General features: G+C 46.1%; 1 long non-coding RNA gene across 1 annotated transcript in view; it reads right to left on the bottom strand.

Moving 5' to 3' along the window:
- Positions 1–452: 452 nt before the first annotated feature.
- The window catches only part of LOC122926406, a 32,972-nt gene continuing 23,053 nt past the window's right edge, over positions 453–10,371 (bottom strand). Inside the window, exon 3 of the long non-coding RNA XR_006387663.1 lies at positions 453–704. This is a non-coding gene — a long non-coding RNA (uncharacterized LOC122926406). The remainder of the gene's footprint in view (positions 705–10,371) is intronic.

Genomic DNA, 10,371 nt, shown 5'->3' with positions numbered 1-10,371 from the left:
GATGTTGCAGCTCTGAAATATGGCCAAACTGGTGGCAAGTGGCATCTTGGCAGCTGCACGCTTGACTTTTCTCAGTTCATGGGCAGTTATTTTGCGCCTTGGTTTTTCCACACGCTTCTTGCGACCCTGTTGACTATTTTGAATGAAACGCTTGATTGTTCGATGATCACGCTTCAGAAGCTTTGCAATTTTAAGAGTGCTGCATCCCTCTGCAAGATATCTCACTATTTTTGACTTTTCTGAGCCTGTCAAGTCCTTCTTTTGACCCATTTTGCCAAAGGAAAGGAAGTTGCCTAATAATTATGCACACCTGATATAGGGTGTTGATGTCATTAGACCACACCCCTTCTCATTACAGAGATGCACATCACCTAATATGCTTAATTGGTAGTAGGCTTTCGAGCCTATACAGCTTGGAGTAAGACAACATGCATAAAGAGGATGATGTGGTCAAAATACTCATTTGCCTAATAATTCTGCACGTAGTGTAGTGCTATATCTTCGTAATCGCAAATATTATAGATTTTTTTTTTCATCAGTACCCATAATCCCTTACTGCTTCTTGCCTGTGGGACAATGAGAAAGGTGCAATGTCTTTGACTTTAGGAGTAGTGTTGATCTTCATTTAGCAGGAACTGCGCTGGCATCACCACACTCACCACGTGGTGAGCGCGATTACGTCATCAAAAGTCCTTTTGCAGGTCCTGAAAGAAGAAGAAAGAAGACGATGTCAGCTGCGCAAACAAGTGGATGAGGGGAGTTTATAATTTTATTTAACCCCTCAATCGACATCTTAGTAAGCATTCTGTATTAAGAGTGCTATTATTTTTCTTTATAACCATGTTATAAGGAAAAATAATACAGTGAATTTACTTTAATGGGGTCCGGGGTTGCTCATCCCTATCATCTCCTAGCAACCATACGTGAAAATCGGACCACATCCGCACTTGCTTGCGGATGATTGCGATTTTCACGCAGCCCCATTAATTTCTATGGGACCTGCGTTGTGTGAAAAACGCAGAATATAGAACATGCTGCGATTTTCACGCAATGCACAAGTGATGCATGAAAATCACCGCTCATCTGCACAGCCCCATTGTAGTGAATGGGTCCAGATTCAGTACGGGTGCAATGCCTTCACCTCGCGCATTGCAACTCACCCGTGTGAAAGGGGCCTTAGTGTTGATCGAGCATGCTCGGCCGAACACCAGTTCGGCTCAAGCATCTCGATACTCGGCATATGGCAGTATTTGGCTGAATACCGCATGTGCTTGAGCTCCATGCTCAAGTCTCCTCCCCGCACGTTTGTTGGCTGCTATGCAGCCAATAAACGTTCAGGTGAGTACTGCCCTTTCGCTGTAATGCCGTAGCCATGTTGGTTACTGGCATTACAGTGATTGGGTGGCCGGAACGGGTCATCAGGTGCTATATAGCACCGATGACATGTGTTTGGCTCAGTGTTAGTCAGGGAGAGCTGTGCTGAAGAAGGGAAAGATAGTGTAGGGAGTGAAATTTTCTTTTTTTTAAGTTGAAAAACTTGTCAGAGACCCAAAAGTCCTTTTAAGGACTACTGTTGTGTGTGGCAGCAGCAATATATATTTTTAGCGCAACCTGCGCTAAATTGCTAAAACTTTACATACCCAAAAATCCTTATAAGGACTATAGTGTGTGGTAGCAATATCAATTTTTAGTGCATCCTGCGCTAAATAGCGTGCAATAGTTAGGCCGCTGCAGACAGCAACTTTATCTGCGCTACATCTCTTGTGTAACTTGTGCACATCCAAAAAATATCAGTGACATCCAGTGTACTTTTTCCATAGACGGTGTCCGCTGTGGACAGTGACATTACCTGGGGTACATCTCCTGTATAACGTTTTCACATCCCAAATACCTGGGACATTCCCTGTAATTTTATAATAGCCGCTGGTGACATCAGCGACATTATCTGCAGTATTTCTCATGTGTAATGTTTCCACATCCCAAATACCTGTGACATTCCCTGTAATTTGATATTAGCTGCTGCTGACATCAGTGACATTAACTGCAGTATTTCTCCTGTGTAACGTGTGCGCATCCCAAAAATATCTGTGACATCCAGTGTACTTTTTCCGTAGACTGTGTCCGCTGCAGACAGTGACATTAGCTGCGCTACATCTCCTATGTAATTTGTGCACATCCAAAAAATATCTGTGACATCCAGTGTACTTTTTCCGTAGACGGTGTCCGCTGCGGACAGTGACATTAGCTGCACTACATTTCCTGTGTAACGTGTGCACATCCCAAATACCTGTGACATTCCCTGTAATTTTTTATTAGCTGCTGCTGACATCAGCGACATTATCTGCAGTATATATCCTGTGTGATAATTCCACATCACTTATGCCTTTTTAAATTTTTTTGCAAATACACTTTACAAATCCTTTGCTACTGTACGTGTGACATACTTTGAAGCCTATATGACATTTTATATGAAGAAGGCGAGCAGTAAGGGAATTGGCCGTGATGCTGATGATGCACATAGAGGCCATGGCCCTGGGCGTGTTAAAACTGTGCCTGCTGGCAGGGCACAAGAAAAAAATCATCCACAATACCTAGCTTCATGTCTCAGTTTGCAGGGAGGCGCAGAACAACGCTCTCGAAGTCAGACCAGTGCGACTACCCAGGTGGTCGGTTGGATTGCAGCAGATAATGCTTCCAGTTAAGCACCACCCTGTCGTCCACCAAGTCCAGTCTCAGTAACCAACAGTCTGGTCAACACAATCCTCACCCTGATCCTCCTTTCTCCCACCACGGAGAGTCTTGTCAAACAAGTGATCCCACACACTGATATTCAGAAGAGCTCTTTTCAGCGCCATTCCTTCATTTAGGCTTTTCGACAAGCCCGCTTGAAGAGGGACATGAGAGCTTGTGCCCCGATTCTCAAACTTTTGAGCATCCACAGTCACAAGATGATGACGGTGGGGAACGGCAATTAGTGTTTCACGAGGTGGATGATGATGATGAGACACAGTTGCCAATTAGTGTTAAGTGTGAATATTCGAATTGTGAATTTTAATTGCGAATATCGCCATTTCGAGAATTCGTTCATATTTAGAATATATTTAGAATATAGTGCTAAATATTATAATCGAAAATTAATCGCAAATATATTACATTGCCGATTTTTGCAATCAAGTAAACAATGACTGGAGATCACGAATTCTCGAATTTGCAAATTTGTGGCAAATATTTGCAAACTATAGAGAATTTGAATATTGCCTATGCCGCTCATCACTATTGACAATAAGTCAACGGCAATTAGTGTCTCAAGAGGTTGATGATGAGGATGAGACACAGTTGTCAGTAACTGAGGTTGTTGTTATGTCAACAAGTCAGGAGGATGAGCAGAGTGAGGAAGTGGAAGAGGATGTGGTGGACGATGAAGTCACTGACCCAACCTGGACAGGTGGCCAGCCGAGCGAGGACAGCAGAACAGAGGGGGAGGAATTTGCAGCACCGCAACAGGCTGGAAGAGGCAGTGTGGTGGCAAAAGTGAGAAGGTGGGCCGCACCAAACAGGCCCACAACTGTTCCCCAGAGCACACCCTTGCGGAAATCTCCCTTGCCAAGGGGTAGATGCTTCACAAGCACCATCAGCGACCACATCCACTTCCATGTCCCAGCGCAGCATCCAAATGTCCTTACCTCAGGCATTTGAATGCAAGTGAAAATATCCAGCCACCAACCCACAGGCCATAGCACTAAATGCGCAACTTTCCAAATTACTGGCCCTGGAATTGTTGCCATATAGGCTTGTGGACACTAAGGCCTTCCGCCGCCTGATGGCGGTGGCCGTCCCTCGTTACGCAGTCCCCAGATGCTACTATTTTTTATGGTGTGCCATGCCCGCCTTACACCAGCATGTGTCCCGTAACGTCATCCGTGCCCTGACCAACACAGTTATTGGGAAGGTCCACTTAACCACTGACACATGGACAAGTGCTTTTGGCCAGGGACGCTACATTTCCCTGACGGCACACTGGGTTAACGTTGTTGGGCCCGGGAGTGAGTCGTACCCTGGGATGGCACAGATGCTACCGACGCCAAGGATTGCGGTCCCTAATTCCATCAGGGTTTCCACCACCACCTACATTAGTGGCTCCAACCCCCACTTCTCCTCCTCCTCCTCCACTTCCACCTTAGAATTATACTCTTGCAGCACCAGTCAGCCATCAGTCTATAGCTGGAAGCAGTGGGGAAGCGTCAACAGGCCGTGCTAAAGCTGATCTGCTTAGGTGTCAAACAGTACACCGACGCAGAGCTGTGGCAGGGAATGAGACCAAACTGAGCTGTAGCTTTCGCCAATCAACCTAGAAACCAAGCATGGTTGTGTGTGTGCCCATTTTTGCAAGTCATCGACAGCTTCCGCCGGTCTGTCTATGCCGCTGCAGCGATTACAATTGCCAGCTCACTGACTGTTGTGCGACATGAGCACGCTCTGGAACTCGATGTTCAACATGTTGGCCAGGCTTTGTGAGTAGCAGAGGGTAGTAGTGGAATACCAGCTGCAACATGGTGGTCGCCTTTCCAGTCAGCTTCCGCTCTTCCCAAGCGAGGAGTGGGCATGGATGTCTGACCTCTGTGAGGTTTTAAGAAATTTAAGGAATCAGCACACATGGTGAGCGGCGATAATGCTATTATAAGCGTCACCATACCAGTTCAGTGTCTACTCAAATGCTCGCGGCTCACAATTAAGGCCAACGCTTTGCATGTGGAAGAGGTGGAAATGGAGGAAGCCATTACACAGGGTGATAGCCAGACCACCATCAGTTTGTCTTCTCATAGCAAATTGGATGATGAGGAGGAGGAGGAGCAGGAGACTGTTGCCTCCGCTACAGAGGGTAGTACCCATGGAAGTTTAATTCCATCTGTTCAGCGTGGATGGGCAGAAGAGGAGGAAGATGATGAGGAGATTAAGAGTCATCTTCCTAATGATGACAGCAAAGTCTTGCCTGTTGGAACTCAGGGACACATGGCTGACTTTATGTTAGGCTGCCTTTCCCGTGACTCACGTGTTTTAGGCATTTTGGTACAACACCTATTACTGGTTGCTCACCCTTCTCGACCGCTGCTACAAAGAGAGCTTCTCATCTCTCATTCATCTGGTAGAGAGGATGAGCAAAATAGTGCAATACCAGAAGGTCATCGTTGAAAGATTATTCCAAAAATGTTCTTGCTGACGCTGGCGGCAGAGTACGTAGTTCAGAGGAGGGGAGACAAGTGAAACACACAGCAGTTCCAACAAAGGCAGGGCAACACTTTCCAAAGTCTGGGACAGTTTCATGACACCCCACTAGCAACCTTACCCTAATGCGCGGCCTAGTGAGGGAAACGTTTTGGAAGATGGTGAAGGAGTACGTAGCAGACCGTGTCAGCGTCCTCAATGATCCCTCAGTGCCTTACAACTACTGGGTGTCCAAGCTGGACATGTAGCACGAACTGACGCTCTAGACATTGGAGGTGCGGCCTGCCCTGCCGCCAGCGTTTTGTCAGAGCGGATATTTAGTGCTGCTGGGGGCATAATAACTGATAAGCGCATCAGCCTGTCAACTGAAAATGCTGACAGATTGACTCTTATAAAAATGAACAAGGCCTGGATTGTCCCTGACTTCTCTACTCCACCAGAGGAAAGCGGCTGAACATAAAGGCACTTTAAATGTGTTTTTTATAATGTACTGAATGCACTGTATTCCCATGCACCCCTTCCACCACAAAAAAGGATATATGGTTAAATCTTCCTTTTCTCGTCCTCCTCCTCTTCCATAATATCAACATGCTTATTAGTCTACCCTCACTCCTAATGTTGTAGAGAGTCAGCTCACCTGCAGGCCCTCACATATAATGTTTTTGAGGGTTAGCTCACCAGCAGGCCCTCAACTATAATGTTTTACAGGGTCAGCTCACCAGCAGGCACTCAATCATAATTTTTTCAATGATTAGCTCAGCAGCAGGCACTCGGCCCTAATATTTTAGATGGTAAGCTCAGCAGCACACCCTCGCCTGTAATGTTTTAGAGGGTCACCAAAAGGCCCTTGCTCCTAATGTTTTTGAGGGTCACCAGCAGGCCATTAATCATAATTTTTTCAAGGGTGTATGATGCCCTCCTTTATGTGTAATGAAGGGTGTATTGGAGTGCCGGTTCCTGGTAATTTTTGGAAGCCCTTTGAGTGTAGATGTCCCAGTACCTGAACAATTATACCACAATGTGAATGAGGCCGTCCATCATGTGATGAAAAAAGAAACCTAGAATATTCGTGATTATGAATATATAGCACTATATTCTACATCTTTTCGAATTCTCGAAGTGCCGATATTCATGATAAAATTTAGCGATTAGAATATTTGCGATCAACACTGTACTATTCAACAGTGAGAAGTTGCACAAGACAGTAGTGCGTTACAAAGCAATCCATACTTATTGCAGGAGTGAATTTAAAAAAAGAAAAGAAGTAGCAGCAGTATCTGTTCTTAATAATTTCTCTCTTTATGATCCACTCATGATTTTGATTTCCAAAACTGCACGCAGAAACCAGACTGTGTGGTCATACCCAGTGGCGTAGCTACAGGGGTCGCAGCGGTCGCAATTGCGACCGGGCCCCTGAGCCAGGGGGGCCCATGGCCCCCCCACCGCCTCCTATTCAAAATCCAGGCCAGGGCCCGCCCCGGGGGCAGTGCGCACGGCGCAGCGCAGGCTGTTGGCGGCTCATGTGTCTGTCATGTCAGAGGGGGCGGCCGCAACATTGAGTGAGGTCTGACTGAGTGAGGAGGAGCCGGAGGCGTGGTTTCCGCGCATCTCCGGCTCCCAGTCAGATCAGACACTCAGATCGCAGGCGGCAGTGAGGACGCTGGCGGCGAGGTGCGTTTGAGACTGTCTAACTGGTGACAGTTGGAGGCCCCTGTTTTCCAGGACGCTGCATACGTTAATACTCATCAGACCTGACTGAAATGGCATCAACATTATTAGCTAAGTACATGCACGTCTAGCTTGCAAACAGGCATCTTTGCCTTTGTCATACAGCTTTACTTATATTGATTTCCTCCGAATCCACTGTCCAATTAATAGCAGCTGAAAGTTCATGCATATGATATGACCTTCCATTACCGCCCCAAACATGTGTGTTTCCTGCAGGTATTGATTTACTGAGGATGTTCTGGAAATAAATCACTTACGGTATGTGCACCATTGAAGGCTACATGAGCGGCCATGATAAAGTCCAAGTAGAACCTTCTGTTGGTTTTCAAAACCAGTTGCTCTATTAAAATAATGGTAACATTATTTATGCCGTATACATGGTACAGGGCAAAATGGATAGCATAAAAATTAAGGGTACTTTCACACTTTTCGCGTTTTTCTTTTCCGGCATAGAGTTCCGTCACAAGGGCTCTGTACCGGAAAATAACTGATCAGGCATATCCCCATGCATTCTGAGTGGAGAGTAATCCGTTCAGTTTGCATCAGGATGTCTTCAGTTCAGTCGTTTTGACTGATCAGGCAAAAGAGAAAACCGCAGCATGCTACGGTTTTCTCTCCGGCGAAAAAAACTGAAGACTTGCCTGAACGCCGGATCCGGCGTTTTTTCCATAGGAATGTATTAGCGCTGGATCTGGCATTCAGAATACCGGAATGCCGGATCCGTCGTTCCGGCATGCGCATGTGCAAATCGGTAAAAATGAGAAAAAATTTACAAGACGGATCCGTCGGTCCGCATGACAAGCGGAGAGACAGATCCGTCCTTGCAATGCATTTGTGAGACTGATCCGCATCCGGATCCGTCTCACAAATGCTTTCAGTCAGCGGCAGATTGGCGGATCCGGCGGCCAGTTCCGACGACAGAACTGCCCGCCGGATCACACTGCCGCAAGTGTGAAAGTAGCCTTAGCCTGCTCAATTCCTGATGAAAGTGAGTCCCAAGTCAGGCTTATCCATCACGGTTCACCATTCCATTTTAGAAACAGGGGCACCATAGGAATCACGAAGGTAGGGTGAGCGCCAACAGCCAAAGCTAAAGGCAGAGGTGTAGCAATAGGGAGTGCAGAGATAGCAGTCGCTCTGGGCCCAGGAGCCTGAGGGGGCCCAAAGACCCTGATGCCGTATAAGAAGACACCAGTATTATAGAAAGTGCGTGCTGGTTGTTACAACTCTTTCTGAAGGGGTTAGGTGGAAAATTTGGCATGGGGGGTGCTGCTTCTACTTTTGCCTCAGGCAGCATAAAGGCTATGTGCTTCTCTGCCCCTGGCCACACAGCGCTTAGGGAAGGGGGGGGGGGGGGCCCAAGCTGGACTCTTGCACCAGGGCCCATGAGCCTTTAGCTACGCCCCTGGTCATACCCTAAGACTTTTGCTACCAACACAGATTTTGATGCAAATGTGTGGCTAAATTCACACAAATTACATGCGGGTTTTGCTGCAGATTGTACTGTACTATGTACTATGTATTGCAAAGTGTAAAATCCACTGTGAAAATCTACATAATTCTGCATATGAATTACAATGCTCAGATTTTTTCATGGATTTTTCTTTTACATGTGCATAAGGTTAAGAGAAAATGCACTGTTAAGTGCCCGACAATGACTGATTATAATATGGACATATTGGTCGGCAGCCCAGGGATCATAATTTCTGCGTACGAATTGTGAGGGTAAGGAGATTTGACAATCCGCACGTGCACAGTGTGAGGGTAAGGAGAAAAGGCCGTCAGATCTCCTTACCACTGAGTGCACACGCGCGGTGTCCGTGCCATGTAGTTTTACCTTACCTGTGCACTTGCGCTGTGGCGCACACCCCCGGAAGTCACGAGGGGTAAGGTATATTTGACGAAGTAAGGATTTTTGGCAGAACACCGGCTCACAGCTGCTGAAGTCCACGCCTCCTCCATTTTGCTGCCGCTGCGAACTAGCCGGAGAATAAGGAATTCAGAGGAGCAGTGCAGCAAGAAGGTGGAGGCAGCAGCAGACATTATCTGCACCCAGAGATGTTCCCTGCAGTCTTGTGTTATCTGTGATATTACACAAGACTTCAGAGAACATCTACTAAATTATCTGTACCAAGAGAGTTATTGCTGTTTTATCTGGGGCATTACATAGGACTGTAGGGAACATCTATATTCTCTATACCCATAGGGTAATCACTTTGTTATTTGGAGTTTTACATAGGACTGCAGGGAACAGCCGGGAAGTTATCACAGCTTGTTTCACATTTGTGCTGACAGGAACAACCTCCCGGATCTGGCATTACCGTGCGCTGCCGAAATGCCATCTGCCCCCTTAACTATAATGAGGTCCGGCGGAGACCGTCGGAAACCTGGCAAATATGCCTGGAATCAGCTAGACAAATGGGGTTTTTTTTGTTTGTTTTTTGTGTGGACGATTCCCAGCATTCTATGTCGAAACAGCCTGACAGAAGGCTATCCTTGCAGTGTACAACAATCTGGGTTGTTACATAGGACTGCAGGTGACATCTACTATGTTACATATGTGTACTCAGAATCTGAGTACAAATAATTAGTAGATGTCACCTGCAGTCCTATGTAACACCACTTATAACATCTGAGTACAGCTATTGTAGTAGATGTAACCTGCAGTCCTATGTAATATCTCACATAATTTACATATTGATGGCCTATCTTCAAAAAGAAGGAGGGGGGTGTCAGGGGAAAATCGAGGGGGGCCCGGAGTTGGGTAGACAGCCCTGGTGCTTGGATTTGAGGTGTGAAATCTACACCTCCAGTCTGCAGCAGATTTGCCACATCTGAACATGGCTTTACGCAGCACTGACGTTAGTAAACATATTGAATTGAGCTTTTCTGTGAAGCAAAGATGGTTTATGAAACTTGTTAAATCCTGCATTCTGGATAATAAGCCTTCTGCCAGAACGCTAACAATTGTCTTGTGTTTGCAGTTTCAGCTCCCTGCCAAGTCTGATCCACTTTGATAAAAGCACATCCATAAAAGGTCTAGTGAGTAATGGCCTTGACAAACCATGCCTATAAACAGTGATCTAATACTACTTTTATTAAGACGAATCAGCTAAAGTTTACTGATAGCGAGTGCGATTTTCTTATATAACGCTATCATGCACACATTGTGTGGAGAGATTATTTGTGGATCCGACATTTTCCACTGTTTCTGCTGAACATGGCTTTGTGAACATAAAAGCATACAGCCATGCACTTTTCAGCTTTTCTCACAGTACTTCCATGCATTATAAATGCACCAAGGCTTACCATTCAGCAATGCCAGAAGGTCCCATGAGGACAAGGAGTCGGGAACCCTACTATACTGGTACTGGAGTGGTTTTAGCTGTTTGTTCATGACATTTGGATGATTAAAGAGGT

Source organism: Bufo gargarizans, chromosome 2, assembly GCF_014858855.1.
Source record: "Bufo gargarizans isolate SCDJY-AF-19 chromosome 2, ASM1485885v1, whole genome shotgun sequence".
In the NCBI taxonomy this organism is placed as follows: domain Eukaryota; kingdom Metazoa; phylum Chordata; class Amphibia; order Anura; family Bufonidae; genus Bufo; species Bufo gargarizans.
This window is presented reverse-complemented; position numbering and strand designations above follow the sequence as displayed.